Raw genomic sequence first — 18,233 nt, forward strand, 5'->3', positions numbered from 1 at the left:
ATTTCCTTCGTATTTTGTAGCATTGCCTTCAAACTGTATGACTTGGGTCAAACATTTTGAGTATCCTTCCACAAGCTTCTCACAAGAGTTTGCTGAAATTTTGGCCTATTTCTCCTGACAGAACAGGTGTAACTGAGTCAGGTATGTAGGCCGTCTTGCTTACATACACCTCTTTAGCTCTGCCCATAAATTTTCTCTAAGACTCAGATCAGGGCTTTGTGATGGCCACTCCAAACACTGACTTTGTTGTCCTTAAGCAACTTTGTAACTGATTTGGTGGCATGCTTAAGGCTGTGCATTTGGACGACCCATTTGCGCTCATGCTTTAACTTCCTGGCTGATATCTTTAGGTGTTCCTTCAGTATTTCTACATAATATTCTTTCCTCATGATGCCACCAATTTTTTTGAAGTGCACCAGTCCCTCCTGCAGCAAAACACCCCCACAACATGATGCTGCCACCCCCATACGTCACAGTTGGGATGGTGTTCTCAGACTTTTAAGCTTCCCCCTTTTTCCTCCAAATGTAACAATGGTCATTATGGCCAAACAGTTCACTTTTAGTTTCATCAGACCAGGACATGTCTCCAAAAATTAAGGTCTTTGTCCCTGTGTGCCATTGCAAACTGTAATCTGTATAGTCAGTGAGAAAAAAAAAGGTTATGTGCCTTTTTATACAGTGTATGACAACTTCTTGTTTGAGGATACATTAAAACTCTATTCAACTTCAACATGTATACACAAAGAAATGTAAGAAAACCCTAAGTTTTTAGTAGGGGCAGATTAGCGTGGCAACAGACAGTGGGTAAAGGTTCAGCCTGAATAGGTAACAAATTTAATGAAACAAAACACGGATTAGTCAGTTTTAATTACAAGGGCTCAACGTGAAGTTAATTACTGCTTAAAAATGACTGAGATGTGACAGCGCACAAATACCAAGGGGTTATTTTTCAGCCAAGTTCTTTTTTTTTATTTAAAGTTCCTCTCTGAAACGTCTGCCTTATTCTTAAAAAAGTGGACTTTTGAAATCCCCTTTAAAAATAATTCCCTTGTTTTAGAATTAATTATTAACTGTTTTATTGTTCACTTTATCTGCCAAAGATAGCAATGTCTATGGATTAGCCTGAGTCACCAAGATGCTGTGTGAGGAAAAAATAAGACCTATTTAAAGCAAGATAAGCCTTTATTGATCCCAAGAGGAGATCTTCTTGATGAAGCAGCAAAAACAGAAAAATAAGCACAGTTAAGGAGGGAGTGGGAAATAAATTATGTTTAAGTAAATAGGTGAAAAAAGGTGAAGAAGTATAACATTTGGACTGGACAAGAGGGATAAAAGGCAAAGCTGTGTAAAGTGCTGTGGGTAATAACAGTACTTCACTTGAAGTCTAGTGCAGGATTATACAGCATACACCAGGATTACTCATTATTTTGCCCCTAAATGATTCTCAGAGTCTGTCTGATTAATGACAATATGTGTACTGCAAATTAAACTTTATATCTGCAGCAGATTAAATATTGCATATTTTAAATCTCCGCTTTTCTTTGAATATAAAACAACAATTCTCTGAATCACTAGTTGTTGCTTTAAATTCCAAAGAAAAAAACTTGTTGTGATTTGGTTGAACTGACCCTTTAATGCAGCAAAAATCAAGTGACTGCTGATGCATTTGTGCCGACAGGCTGCTTTATCTGTGTCACATTGTACACTATTCATAGCGACCCCACAGTACCCTGTCAAACACTCGCACATGCACAGGGGGAGGAGTTCATTCAGTCAGTCACATGAACTATTATTGTTCCTGCCCTGCTAATGTGACGCTGCTGCCCCGCTGCTCAAAATACCAACGTCTGTCTCCATGATTCCAGCCCCACTTTCACTGCAGATTATACTCTATGTGGCAAGTGTTGTCTAATTTGAGAGGTGAAGAGCTTTGTCTTCATCACTTCCTTCTATCTCTCCAGGTGTTTGGCTGCTCTTATTGAAGGTGTGACAAGAGAAAGCTTCGATAGAAAGAACTGAATATATATAGATGTATAATGATGACTTTCATACATATCTGTCTCACAGGCTGTCACCAATGAAGAACTGTCAAATCTAGGACCACATGCACAGAAGAGAGAAAACATTCATCCCTTACCAGATTTATGTAGATCTGTTCAGTGCAGATATTTGTGTGCTTTATTTTGTTAAGGAGCACTAAAACTGCAACTCTCTATGATTTCCAGCTAAACTTGGAATTAATGTCAACCTCATGTAGGGTCTGGATAAAACGCTGAAGCCTTAGCAGAAGAAGTTTTAGCAATGTTAATGTGATATTATACTAGTTTGAAGTCTGGAGGTGATATCTGTGGCTAAAATGCTATATTTGCACAAGAATACTAATACCTTTCTGTCAAATATTAGTAGTGAACAAGTATTTTGTAACCTGGAGGTGATATTTGGACTGGTGTTTTGCTCTAGTGATAAGGAGTATGTGTTTATAAAACACGTTTAATCAAACTACTTCCCTATCACTCAACTTTTGCTTTATTTTAAGAAGGGTAGCCGTTACACAGAATTAGAGGAATCTACTAGGATTTGGTGGACTCAGTTTTAAAACGCAAACCTCAGACAGATTTACCAGAGCAGCCAGCTCGCTAGCTAGCTACGTAGTTATGATTGCTACATAAGAAAATGTAGCTAAATTTTGCCAATGTGAGCTTAGGCAAATGTACCCAGAGCTAACAGAGCTACATAGATAAAATACCTACATAGCTTACATAGATGCACCGTGAGGTAAGATTTGGCTACCTTAGCTATGTAGCTACATTAGCTATTAAGCTATGTTACCTATGGCTAAGTCAGCATTAGCAACTTGAGCTTGAGAAAATGCAGCTTAAGCTAATTTAGCATTGCAGATAACATACCTACATAGCTTCCAGAGCTGCTTTGTGAATTAAGATTTAGCTCCATTATCTATGTAGCTAATGGAGATATGTAGGCTATGTTAGCTGCACTGGAATGTTTTATGGTGGAAAGCTTTTTTCCATTAACTAGGTTTTAGCAACATGAGCTTTTGCAAATGTAGCTAAAGCTATCATAGCTACGTAGAAAAACATACCTACATGGCCTACATAGCTGGTTTGTGAGTCTAGCTTTAGCTACATTATCTATGTTTGCTATGTAGCTATATTTGCTATATAACTATGTAGCTACATTACCTATAGCTAAGTTAGATTTATAAACATGAGCTTCAGCAAATGTGACTTAAATTTAGCTTCATAGATAATGTAGTTATGTAGCTTATGTAGCTACTTTGTGAGTATAGCCTTGATCTCTGAGCTATGTTGCTTCATTATCTATTTAGCTGCATTATCTAGATAGGTTATGCAGCTAATAGAGCTATGTAAGCTATGTTGGCTGCATTGCAATGTTTTTATGGTGGCGATTTTGTCTGTAGCTAGGTTGCAGCAACATAAACTTTAGCAAATGTAGCTCAAGCTTACATAACTATGTAGCAAACATACCTACATGACCTTCATAGTTGCTTTGTGAGCCTAGCTTTAGCTACATTAGCTATGTTTGCTATATAGCTATGTAGCTACCTTACCTATAGCTTAGTTAGTTTTAGAAACATTAGCTAGAGCAAAAGTGAAATAAATTTGGCTTCATAGACAATGTTACGTAGCTAATATAGCTGCTTTGTGAGTGTAGCTTTCGCTTCATCAGCTATTTAGCCGCATTATCTAAGTAGCTTATGCAACGAATGGAGCTATGTAAGCTACATCGGCTGCATTAGAATGTTTTCATGGAGGTCAAGGTTTTCTCCCATAAGTAAGTTGAGTGTTTACTCTATTAAACATTACATGTATTTCAGTTCTGAGATTTCCATTACTCAAATAAATGGTCATAAGAGTGACTGCTACAAATAAACAGGCTGCAGCCAGAGTGTCTTGAAGACTTTTGGGAAACTATTCTGTGGACTGATGAGAAAGAAGCTGGACCCTATTGAAGGTGTGCATCTTGTGACATCCTGCGTTAAATTAATCTCAAATAAAGTTTAGCGAATGGTCAATTGTCATTGCTGTAAATATTTTAACTGTTCCAGATGTTTTTATTATTGCTGTCAAACAATTAAAATTTTTAATCAGATTAATCACAGGGTTGCTGTGGATTAATTTAGATTAATCAAGACTAAATATAATTCATTTTTAATCTATATTAATTGCATTTCATTTTGCATAAGCAAGCAGACTAAAGAAAGAAGGGAATATATATGCCAGGGCTATTCAATTACAAATTCAACTGGGCCAAATTTTTAAATCAAGAAATGTAGCCGTGCCAGACATGTTTGGCACCCAGTAAGCAGATGGTAATGTCAAATTTCGAAACAATACAGATCAATTTGTTGAAAAATATTCACTTTTATTCATAGTCTCCCTTTTAAATTTGGCATTGACCCCCACCGTGAGGGTGGTTTGTCGCAAGCTTGGCGACGTGTTAGCCACAGTGCTAGCAGAATCCCCGACAAACATATGCTTTGAATTAATGTGGTATTTTAAGCTGGACGTGCGTTGGTGAAAAGAAAACTCCTTTCTGCAGAACGTGCATAATACTTTATGTTGGTCGACTGTTCGGTCTTGGTTTTTTTGTACTCAAATATCCCATCGAGAGGTCCAGTCTGCTGTTTAGCATCTTCAATATTGAGTTGGTTGGTCACTACCGGATCAACAGCCCATTTGCGCATGCATGGCGGCATGCTCGACGGTAACACTACTTGGACAAACTGCCCGAAACGCGTTGCCAGAGAAGTTGCAGGGATTTTGAGTCATTCTGGCGTTTAGATGGGTTAATTGCATTAAAATTTTTAATCAGATTAATCATGATGATGGATTAATCCGCATCAATGTGTCAATTTTGACAGCCCTAGTTTTTATACACTGTTTTTACTATCTTATTGGATTAATGTCTTAATTTTTTATTGTTTAATTGATTCTTAAATCTATCTTAGTTTTCTGGTTACATCCAAAGACTTCTACATTACTCATATCTGTCTGATTTTTTTCTGTACTTGCTCCTATGCAAACCTCTGCGCCACTGAACATCAGGGTTGTCCATCAATGTGTTTTCTAAGGATCCAAATAAATAATATGATAGAGCAAAAAGAGAATGGATAACAAATGGATAAATGACAGAAAATGTCTACTGAGTTAGTCCTCTAACCATCTCTGTAAAAAAAATCAGCAACATCCAGTTTGTGGCATTTCTACATGAAGGGAACTCTGAGAAAAATAAAAAATAAAAAATAAAAAATCATCTAATTGCAAATTTCATTTGAAAACCAGAGTCAAAGAACTACAATGAAGTCAGAAAAACAAACTGGTTTAACTATCAGCATTCAGCTAAATTGCTATTTTAATTGCCAGTACTGGCCCTAATATTAACAATGGGTGCATCTTTGTAATTAAAATGAGATATTGCTTTGAGAATGAATAACCTTATTGCAATTTTCTCATGCAAATTTGTGCTTTTTAGGATGGGAGAACAATGGAAACTGACTCCATTTTGGAGCCAGACTCCAACTACAGTTCTATGCAGTGTATTGCATGTCTGCACTTGGCTTACTCTTCAGTCCTAGACAGCCTCACTATCTTTACTCCTATCTTTGTAGGATTTTCAGTTGGACCAAGAAAATCAATAGACTTGCAAGCATCACAACAGCATCACAGCACTGTTGTGATCGGAATAATGTTTGATCTATAAGGGATAGTCAGCTATGCTTTTATGTAGATATTTGCTTATAGATATCAATAATCAATACCTTGTTCAATATCTTGTAAATACCTTGCTTTTGCTCTCCACACAGAGTATTTCCCCTCATAGGCATCATAGCAATCCTTATTGTGCACAGTATGACTAATCTGAGGAGATGTGAACTTGTTTTCTGTAATAACATCCTTTTTATGTGTTACCTAATGGTTTCAACAAAGCGGTGAAAAAGAGAGGGAAAGAAAGATTATGATTAATCATCTCTGTTTTTAGCTGCAACCTTTGGAAATTAAGTATGACTCACAAAAACAGCAGCAATTTTCAAAACTAAGAAAAAACATCTAATTTTCTTTCAGTTTTCATGGGCATAATTGTGCTTCTCTGCACATTAAGTATAGAATTTTTGAATACATGAAAGACAAAGAATACTTTTTTTTGTTTTATGCAGTGCTAGGTTTGCAGTGTCTCTTAGTTGAGGATGTAAACGGTGTGCATAAGGTTGAACCTGCAGTGAAATCCTGTCAACAGTCTCTCTCTATGAGCTGCCGACCTCGGCCTATTGAAGAGTGAGGCTAAAAGGTGAAGGCATTCCATTAAAGTCCAAGGTTTGTGCCCATCCATCACTGTTTGGCTCACTTAGGTGTTATTTAAAGAAGCTAAATAATTAAAAGGACAGAGTGACATTTGCATTTGAGGGAAAAACACGCGTGCCTGAATATACAGTGGTGACTAACACATAACTGATGAGGACACATTCCTCTTAAATGCCAAATATTGGTATTTTGCCCTCTCTTGTCATCCCCCTACTTGTTCATCAGTCTCTTGATTTTCTCTGTCACGATCTCTTTCCACTAGCATCACACCTGAATCTGTTCACTCATTTATTCAGTCTCTCCACGTTTTTTAACTCCCATGCCATCTAGGGCTGCTAAAATACAGAAAAATCTTAAGTATCATTAACCTGACATGCCAGATGGACGTGTTTCACACATCCATCTGGTAAACCTCTCATAGACAGCGCTCGGGAAAGGGGGAAAGGGCAGAGCCTTTGAAAAAAAGAACTTGGAGGGTGACTGGATGAACGTTCTGTCTGTCACATCTTTACAGGCCAATCAGTGCAACAAAACACATGACATAGCCGCTACCGAGGAGTAAACGCCATAGAGAACTGCATAATGCAAACCATGGCGACTGTAGACATGTCAGTACACGACTTCTGTCATTTTTGAAAAGAAAACAGCTCACCACTGTTCTTTGTTCTTTTTCAAACAAAGAAATGTTGTCAAGTTTTGATAAAACTGGCACTTTAGCAGCATTCATGCTAATCTCTTCCACCATAATTGCACTGGCGGTTTGTCTCTGCTTGCTTATGTCACGTCGCCATGCCCGAAAGTACTGCCTCTCGACACTGATTGGTCCTGTCTCTTTCTAACCGGGTCCAAACTGTTAAGACAGGAGCTTTGCAAGATGGATTCACCAGTGAGAAACACAGTAATGGGCATATCCATCTGCTTTGCAAGGTTAAAGTATCATAAGTATTGTGATAAAAACTGAGATCACAATTATTAAATATGATTATCTATTGAGTTTACACCTGCATTGCTCAGATTCATCGAATCTAAACACTCTTAACACTTTGAAAAAACAAGCAAGATGAATATAAAGTAAAAACATAAATATGTTGAACCCCATTTCCAAAAATATTGGGGCACTATGTAAAATGTGGATAAAACAGAAGGCAGTGATTTTCAAATATCATAAACCCATTTTTATTACAAAAGAGCATAAACAACATATCAGTTGTTGAAACTGGGACATTTGACTATTTAAAAAAAATGAAAAAAATTTGAATTTGATGGCTGCAACACATCTCAAAAAGGTAGGGACAGGGCCATGTTTACCATTGTGTAGCCTCCCCTCTTTAAAAAACAACAACAACAAAAACAAAAAAAAAAAAAAGAAAAACACTTCATAAATTTCTGGAAAGTGAGGAGACCAGTTGCTGGAGTTTTGGGAGAAGAATGTTGTCCCATTGGATTATAGCTGCTCAAGGTATGTTTTCTTTTGATGAAAGGTCTGGAAAGCACCCAGACTCTTCTACTGTGAAGCCATGCTGTTGTGATAGATGTGGTATGCTGTTTAGCATTGTCGTGCTTAAATAGTCAAGACCTTGTCTGATAGAGATGTTGTGTGGATTTAAAACCTCTACATAGTTTTCAACATTGATAGTGCCTTTCCAGTTGTATATACAGCAACTTTTTGGGGAAAATGTGTCATAAAATAAGGATAATATATTAAAAAAACATTTTTTTTCTTGATTAAGGGAAGCCAGAACTGTAATTGAATTTAAACCTCCATTAAATTTGCAGCACTACACCTTCTCTGCTCTCATGCTGCTTCTCTGATTTTTTACCCATCAACTCTTCACCCTTCTTCCACGTCCTGCGCACAGCTCGTCCTCTTCCTCCCCCCTCTCACAGCAGCCATGACAGCGCATGCCCCAGCCTCCCCCACAGTCTGACACAAGTTGCCACTACATGGCTCTGGCACCGCCACGGGTGCCCTGTGACATCAGAAGGAGGGGCCTGGATGGTGTGAGAAGGCGCTGACTGCATGGCACTGCAAACATCAGGCTGACCAGGGAGAGAGAGAATGAGAGAGTGAGAGTGCCATGGTGGCTGCCCACCGGCCCCCTTGGTCATGTGACAGCCCACATGGCAAAACACGAGCGTGGGCGGGACATGTATGTGTTTGTGCGTTGTGTATGGATGACATGGCATGTAGCCTGTGGGGGCAGATGAGCGCAGTGGAGACTAAAGAGAGAGGGGTTGTGATGGCTGCACGCACCATCTCTTTAGCTGTCAGACTGAAAAGAAGGGAGGAATTGGCTCTCTGCAGAAACACATGCCTCCCTTAGCTTATTCATAAGTGATGTACTTTTTTATCTAATAGTGAACAGAGACCAACGTGCGCCCACAGACCTGCTTCAGACGTGCTTCAGCCAGACATTTATACACACAGGCAGACAGAGATACTGACGCACTCTGATGATCTGAGCAATGGGCCAAACTCAACTGAATCACTCCCTCATTATCCCGGGATATTGAATCCAAAGAGGGAGGTGGAGGGGGCAGGAAGGAATAGATATGGTGGAGAGGCACAGAGACAAAAAGATGATGCATTGGGAGAAGATGTAGGTGAAAGCAAACTGCACATATACACTGCACAGTGCATAGAAAACCTTCAAGACAGGTTTTCAAAAAGAGATTTTGTGAATGAAGGGAGGATAACAAAGCCGGTCGTGAGCGGTTTCACACAATCCTGGGTAGCAGCTGGCATCATGCCTGCTAAATGGAGCAACGTATGATGAACAGTTGAGGATCACACAATGCTACAACCACCCAACCACATGGTGAATCACCTCCATGATGCTGTCCGCCCAATGTTCCCTCCCAAGGGCCGACTCATGCTGAGTCACGCTTGTTTGGATAACACTGGAATCACAAGGAAGATAGTACTGCCTCTGCATCACAGCCCAAGAAGAAATATGCACTTCACATTGATGCATTTGTTCCCTTAAAGCTGCACGGATCATTATTTTAATCTGAGTAATGGGTCAAAAGTCTACATGAATACCAAACGGCCAGTTTGTTAGACGTGGATGAACAGAGAATAATAAACTGACTGTGTTGTTCCCAGAGCACACCCCTTTTTTTCATTTTCAGCAGCTTTTTGCTTATTCTGTTTGCTGATTGTTGTTTACTGTCTAAATTGCACTGTTTAAGTTGAGCGTAAACATTTTCATCAATCTTGTTTTCAGCTGTGTTGGCAGCTGCTCTCATTCAAAATGCTTTTTTTTAAAGACACACACAAAGCTAGTGTCTTAATGATGAACATGGTGGAGTCTAGCTGCAATCTCAGAGACTGAAAAAATGGAACCAAAAACTGTAGTTCCTTAAATGACCACATGAGGCTGGTTCCAAAAGTGAGTTAATCCCAAGTAGGTCCCATTTTAAGATGCCAATTATTAAAGAAGGATTCAGTGCATGAAATGCAAGGTTCAAACAAATCTGTGTCTTTTTTAGTGTCCAAACCTTATTTCTATTCAAGAAAAATGTATGAGTTTATATTTTACAGAACAGGCTGCCATATACTGTAGGACAACCCTGATTATATGACTATTTTTATGTGTCTGAAGGAGAACAAAAGCAGCATATGCATATACCAGCCAACATGGTATTTAATGCACACTTTTTAACTGTTCTAAAGCTTACAGTTGTGCAAAATGTTTCTTTATTTGGTTTTACAGACAGATTAACTGTGTGCTATGAGACATACGTGAGCTAATACAGGTGTTATGATGCGTTGATGTGGACAGATGCACTAAATTCAAAACATCCATCTGTATAGCCTCTGAAAATTTCCACCAAGCTGTGTCTTGAAGTTTCAGTCAAGGTAGCGATATGTGGGTAGTCGCCTACAGCTAGCAGCCAAGATTAAGAGGATGAACAACATATCCACTCCTCTCTCAGCTGTAATATGTATAAGCTTCTTTTTATTCTTTAACTGTGTGAAATGGGCACATGATATCATATGACATTGATCTAAGGCTCCTAAATCAAGTCAAATTAAATCACTGCTGATATTGTATCCTCTTCCAAAGAATTGTTATTTTATCATATTGTGATGAAAATAGTAATTGACATCCCTAATAGATAAGTCACTACACCAGACCCCGTAGGTGTGTTTGTGTTGTTAATATGTAGTAAGAATATCCATACAAATATCAGACAAAGACGAATGCTTGCTGTGCTGTCTTTTGTACTACTCAATAATTTAAGAAGAGCATGCTCTAGTTTTTTTAAGAGTAGAATTTTGATTGATGAATTAGCAGTTATTACCAGGTGTGTGAGTTTCTGTGGACTTCTAAGCGTGGCCTTTTTTGCACCATAAGAATTTGTCTGATACTAATGTTACATTCATTACATACGTACAGCAGTGTTACTCAACCCTGCTCAACCAAAGAGCCAAACTGTTGAAAAATACCTTTGCAAGAGCCACAATCTAAGTGGTGAAAAGTGGGCGAAAGTGGCAATAAAAATAAGTTAAAGCTGGCAAAATAGGTGAAAAAGCTGCAAAAAAGTGGCAAATTATGTGTGAAAAGGAATATAACTGGTAGAAAATGGCAAAAAATTGGGTGAAAAGTGACAAAAAATGTGGAGGAAGAGTGGCAGTAATGGGTGAGACGTGGCAAAAAAATGACTTAAAGGGGCAATAATGGTTAAAAAAGTGGCAAAAACGTGTAAAAAATGGGTGAAAAACTAAAATAGGCAAAAAGCTGGGGAAAATGGGAAAAAGGACATGTTATGGCAAGATGCATCTTAAATGGACAAAAAATGGCAAAAAAGGATAAAATGCAATTTGCAAAAAGCAGGATAAAAGAGGCAAAAATGTTTTAAAAAAAAGGGGGCAAAACAGGGATAAAAGTGGCAAAAAAGGGTAAAACAGGGCAAAAAATTGCAAATAAGGCCAATCGAAATATACGGACCAAAAATAAAGGTTGACAATTAAAGCCTTCTGTATAAGTGTGGGAAAGAAATTGCAATGGATAATTCTGAGGTCAATGTTTCCGTTTTTATGGTTTTCTGAGGGAATAATATTTCAAATTTAGTCATAAAAGAGCCACAAATCCTCACAAATGAGCCACATGTGTCTCTAGAGCCACACATTGAGTATCACTGACGCACAGTAATGTTTTAGGTTGCACATTCAGAAGAGTCAGAATGATATTGACAAGTGATAAATTTACCCCATTAAACAATGTATCAACAGTGATTTTTATCTATATTGGTGCATTCAGATATGAAGCGGTAATTCCTAAAGTCCCTGTAAAGTGATTAAAAAATCTTTATTTTAGGTTTGTTGTATGATATGCCACTGTGATATCTCTAAGCTTATAAATGAAGCTTCAAAATCATGAAAAATTAGGCAATGAATCTGCTCTAAGATGATGTGGGCTTGTCAGTTGAGCCCACTCACAAGAAATATGATCCTCTAAAAAAAAAGCTACTTGGCTTTGTGCCAGAGCAGAGAGACAGAAGTTGGGATTAAATTTACTGTTTTCTGGTACAAATATTTCCATTTTAATAACCTGTTGGTCACCATGACTGATAGATTTGGGAAATTTATCTTACAAAGAACTAAAACACAGCATGTAACTGGCTGTTAACTTTCAATGAAGGCAGTGGCATTAGCTAACAACAGACTGTATTGAGATGGAGTGTTCTACGATCATTGTAGCTTCAAGGGGGTGGGGTTGTTCCCCAGCAAGATCGATGATGTCATGGGCTCTAATTTTTGCTAGGAAAGAGGTGAACAACTTTCTAACAGTCTAAATCAAAAATTCAGATACACATTCAGTGGATCTCTGTGCTTCCACACGTTTACAGCAACCTTATTCCAACATATCACCAAGTTTGGATCTCACTTCTAAGGGACTTTAATGCTTTGTGTGGATTTCTTCAATGCAAAGTGACAATGAGTTGTTTTCCTATAGTTCAGACTGCTTACAGAGGTGGTCTGGGTTCCCTTCATCTGGACTGTATTGGCTAAACACAATGCGAACTGGCATGCATTGAAAGCCTCCCTGCAGCAGTACTCAGCAAGTCAACCCAATGCATGACTTTATTTATGGATCTGTCCAGCCTCACTCAGACTGATGACAATCCCTGCATTATTTGTCCCAGCTCAATAATATGAGCTGGTGTTTAGCCATTTTGCCTTTTTGATGTCTTTAAAACAATAATACAAAAGGGAAACAGGAGCTGGCCCCTATCATTTACAACAGAACAGAACCAGTTCATCCTCAAATGACAGGTCATTCTTTCACAACTTGTCTTGAATTGAGTTTTCACTTGTTGAAGTTGTCTTTTGTAGCTATTCTTTGGTGGTTGCTATATTAAAACTCACTTTCAATCCTATGAACAGTGAGTTTTGGTTGAGCTGAGGTGGGCAAACAGGAACAAAAAGCTACAATGCAATAGCTTGTAGACATATCAGCCATGCCCTTAAATCAGTATAACTTGTATCTTTCTTAAAATCAAAAAAGACGATTTTTGCACTTCTGCATTTGCTTCATATTTCACGACTGGAGGTGGCCACTTGTGTCTAGGCATATTTTCAGTCATTATGAGACCACGATGCACTCCAATATAACCACATTTGGCGTGTCGTGTCTGCCTCTCCTGAAGGATAAATGAGGAGGCTCAGTCAAGGATTAGTTCAGCTTTGTGTGGGAATTTACTGCATCACAGTTTTCATCAATATACAGAAGAGATGCAACATTATCTGTCAAAACAAACTCCTCATCTACTTTCTTCGTTCGGACCAAACCTGCAGCATCCAAACACAAAGAATTAGGCCAAACAAGCACAGTACTTTTACTGTGTTAAAATATTCGTGATAAATTATTAAACTGACTCAAGAACAAGCTTTGGAAGAATCCTCAGTGACAGAAATGTCTGCCCCTCACTGAAATATTATGGATCTAGGAATATTTCTCTGACGAGGCTTCAGTTATGCAGGTAAAAATCCTTGAACTGCGTTAACGCTGTAAAAGTGTAACTGTGTTTAGAGTACCTACAGAATGAGACTGCATACGGCTTGCTTGCTGTATGGACCCGAGTGCTCATTTATCTTTTATGCTTTGTGCTGGACTGACTGCCATGGCTGTCAAGAACAGCAAATCAACAACTTTGCAACAGCACAGATGTGAAATGCACAAAAAGCTTTAACAACAAGTAAAATATTTCATCACAGAGTGGATAATGCTCTTCTGGTCATTGCTTTTCTTGAGCTAGTGGATCATTAATGTATTTATTCATCTGTTATTCTTTGATCATGCTGACAAGTACCCTGATGCATTCTTTTCCCTGTTTAAACAAGCCTCTCTCTCTTTTCCTTTTGTTATTTTGTCACTTTTGTGCCACATTGCAAACCGGGAATCACAGACTTAGAGTTAATCATCAACAGCACCAGCGCAAATTAATGTTACTTGCTCGTAAAGCCTGCGATAACAAGTAGCAGCAGCAGTTTTGTAAAGAAATGCACTGTATTTGTGTCTGTGAGAGAAACTGAAAAAAGATAAATAGACAAAGCAGTGTGAGGATGGAGAAGCGAGGCATTAGCCAATGTGGTAATGACTGGAAAAACAGCAGTCTGAGCGTCTCAGCAGCAACATTAAACATCACAGACAAGGTGACTTTCTCTTAGCCAGCATCCAAACGTGTGTGCAGCCTTAAAAAAAAACACACACAGATGAAGGGAGTGTATAGCAGCCTGATGGAGGCTTACTTGGCTAAATGAAAGGCATGCTGGAAGGTGCTCGACAGAGCTTGGCAGCACATCACTGGGCTTACTGGCTCTTGTCGACATTGAGAAGGTGGTGATTGAAGGGACAAACAGCCAGGATGAGAAGGTGGAGAAGGGACAGATTGAAACATGGCTGCGTAGTAATGTCACTATAGTAAACCCTAAAAGATTAGGAAGTGTGTTCAACTGGCATAGAACTAAACATGTTCTCCTGTAACCTTGTGAGTGCCCTTTATGTATGCTAGGTCACACTTCAAAGGGCTTCGCTGCAAGCACTGGTCAGTGGTGAATGCAACTGTAAATAATAGTCTGTCCATTCCTTCAGACTTGATTTAATAGCATGGTCAGTTAGATCAAGTTCAACATGCCACTTAATGTAACCTAGCCCTTTGTATTCATCTATAGAGCTTCATTGCATTACAATGTGATTTTTTTTTCCTGTTTTGAAGGTTAAGGATGTCTCACTAACCTATCAAATCAAAATACTGACATAGAAATTTCTTGTCACCCTTACTTGTGTGATGCTATTATCAAAGATTTGGTGCCAAATAGTGATGCTTATATTAAATAAAGGCAGAGCTCTAAACAGATTTCCCTGCCAGTTTGACTCACCACATCATTACTTCATAACTACTCACAGTGATGCTTATGACATTAATTAATCTAACATGAAGGGTTGTTTGGCCAAAGAAGTAGATGACAAATAATTACATAAAGAAGTAATAGACAGCAGGATAATGCTGGACCTGGGTATAAGAAGCGAAAGGATAAAAATAACACCAAATAGCAGTGGGTCAATGTGTTAATCCTGTACTCTATCTTTTCAGGGATATTCAGTTCAGGATACTGGGATGTCATTGTCTTGCAATAAATTGTTTAAAGCAGATTATCCTTATCTTGATGTCTGCACTATGGGCTATATATAAAATCTTACTGTACGGTGTCATATTGTATCACATTGAATGGTATCACAATGTATACTGTCATATCATCATATCTTATCATATCATAATTCTTTTTTCTCTTATTATAACATGCCCAGTTGTATCTTACTGTATCTAATTCTGCAGTACCTAACTGGACTAAACCATATTGTATCATATCATATTGTGCTGCATTGTTTAGTATCACATTGTATCATATCGTATCACACTTTATTTAAGAGTATCATATATTTTTGTCTCTTATCATATTGTATTCCATCCTATCATATCATAACGTTTCAAATCACATGAAATCCTATTGAATCAAATTGAATCAAATCAAATTAAATCGCATTGTATCGTAATGTATCGTAATGTATCGTAATGTATCATATCTCTATGTCCACTATTATGTTGCATCACATCCTATTGTATCTGATAGTACTGTATTGTACCGTATCATATGGTATTGTATCATATTGTATCGTATTGTATCCTATCCTATCGAATCTTATCATATCCCAGGTTACTGTATCACAACATACTGTATTGAATCATACCGAAACATACCGTATCATATTGCATCTATTCTGTTCTTTTTCCCATATCAATTGCATCATATTGTACCATTTATTGCATCCTACTGTACTCTATTGTTTCTTATTGTACCATATTTTTTGTCTCTTAATGTATTGCATTACTTGTATCATATATGTTGTTGTATCACATAAAACAACGTATTGTACTGTATTTTATTTCATCATAAGTTGTACCACAATCCATCACAGCATATTATAGACTATCAATTTATCATAAGGTATCCTGTCATAAAGTATCCAGTTGTATCAGACTGTATCTTCTCTAATGACGTTTCATCATAATGCACTGCCTCATATTGTATTTATTTTTATTTTATCGTATTATATGGTACTGTTTTGTTTTATATCATATTGAATCCTTTTGTCTCTTATCAAAACATGCCACATCATATTTTATTGTGCTTTATTAAGTTTGTCTCTTAACATAATTTATTGCATGGTATCGTATATTGCTTTATCATATTGTATCACAACGGCCCCCTATTTTTTTGTTTCTTCACATCAAACACAGCTATCTATCATATCAAATCATATTGTGTTGTGCTGTCATTTTTTTTCTGTAATTGTAACTCATTCTATTGCATTTTACCATATATTATATCTTATAAGACTATATCACTTGTATCCTACTGTTTATTTTTGCTATAGTATCGCAATGCATTGCGTCAAATATGGCTGTACCCTATTATACTGTATAATCATGTACCTAATCATACTGTATATAATCAATCTGTATCATATCTAATTCTTTTTTCACTTACTGCATAATGTTGTATTGCATTTTACCATTGTCATATTCTATTGTTTTACATTGCATTGTATCTTGCAAAAACACACGTTATTGCAACACATCACATTGTGTCCTATCCAATCGTATTCTATTCAATCATTTTATGTCACATCGTATGTTATCATGCCATATCTAATTTATCTGTCTCTTACAGCATCATGTTGTATCACATGATACAGTATCATATTGTATAGTTACAAACTGTATTTCTACATCACTTAGCATATCAAATAATGTGGTATCACAGCATATTGTATTGTATCATATTGTATGGCATCAGATGATACTGCATTGTCTTGTGTCATATTGCACTGAGTTGTATTGTATGGTATACGATATGACACCACACAACGCAATATAATATGGCACAATATGGTACGAAAAGGTATCATATTGCATCGCGTGTCACATTGTATCATACCGTGGTGTGCCGCTTTGAATTGTACCATATTGTAATCTATTCTATTGCAACTAATGTTTTTTTTTTTTTTTTTTTATGTCTTCCACCATAACTGTACCGGCAGCTTGTTGCTGCTTGCTTACGTCACGACTCCGCCACGTCCCGAAAGTACTGCCCCTCGTCGCTGATTGGTCCTGTCACTTTCTAACCGGGCCGAAACTGTTCAAATGGGAGCTTTGCAAGATGGATTCACCAGTGAGAAACACGGAAATGGGCGTATCCATCTGCTTTGCAAGGTTAGCATTACACTGCATCATGATGTATTGTTGTGTATCATATCATGCTGCCTCCTATTCTTTGATCTTGTATGATATCTTCTTGCATTTGACTGAATCTTACTTGCCTCTGTTCTTTTGCCACACTATGAGAAGGGCTAGTGTGGGGATCATATGTGAGCTAATTGGTTTCACTTTAGTAATTGGAAGTAAAGCTCAGATTTATTTGTTAATTGAAGGTGTCTGCGAAGGTGTTTCCTTGGTTGATATCTGATCTTTGCCTGAAATGTCCACCATGGTTCTCACACAATAAAACAAACATACTTGCATTCATAATGTCTGCTGCTAAATGCTGTTCATGTCTCCAGCCTACAGGACTTCAGCAGTTACACACAAAGCTCCAGGACAACCAGGACAATGAGGAGAAAAAAAAAACATTTCTGAATGCAAAACTATGATGGCCAATTTTAGTCCCAAGTTACTGACAGCAACTTAAATTGTCCAGGACGTGCTAATATCATCTTAAGTGGCATTCCTTTTAACACTGTAGCTGAGCTAAAAGCAAACCTCTGAGTGCAGGGAAGTACAGAAGATGAATGGACAGGATAAAATTACTGATAAAGACAATATCAAAGCAATGTCAAACAGTACAGTCTGAACTCAAGGTCCATTGAAGATGTGCTGCTATTTCTAAGACTGCTGCAAAACTGCAGAAATGAATGTGGAGTAGTTTTTACAGCTCCAAAAGCCACCTGCCCCCCTCTTTACAGTTATTATGTGCTGCAGAATAAGTAATGGTGAGCAAAATGTAAATAACGAGGCAGTTAATAAATTTCTCGGCCATTCTCACAAACTCAAAGAGCCAGAAAATGCATTACAAGTGTCCCAAAACAACAACGCTTTTTTGTGTTTCATCACAGGCAAGTATTTCTTTCAGATTGCCGCCCATCGGGAGACGTTTTAGCAGCACACTCAAGCTGAGGCTGCAAATTACATGTGACAGAAGCAATTTTGGGGATATTTCCTCACACACAAACTGCAGTAAGTGTTATGAATTACATTAAGCCAGGGAATATTGAAAGTCTGATACTTCCTCTGCCAACTCAGCAGCTTTAATTGATAATGCAA

General features: G+C 37.8%; 1 protein-coding gene across 3 annotated transcripts in view; it reads right to left on the bottom strand.

Annotated features, from left to right (window-relative positions):
• The window catches only part of LOC121521774 (neurexin-3b), a 536,400-nt gene that overhangs the window by 396,206 nt on the left and 121,961 nt on the right, over positions 1-18,233 (bottom strand). The window lies entirely within an intron of this gene.

This window comes from Cheilinus undulatus, linkage group 14 (genome assembly GCF_018320785.1).
Source record: "Cheilinus undulatus linkage group 14, ASM1832078v1, whole genome shotgun sequence".
NCBI lineage: Eukaryota > Metazoa > Chordata > Actinopteri > Labriformes > Labridae > Cheilinus > Cheilinus undulatus.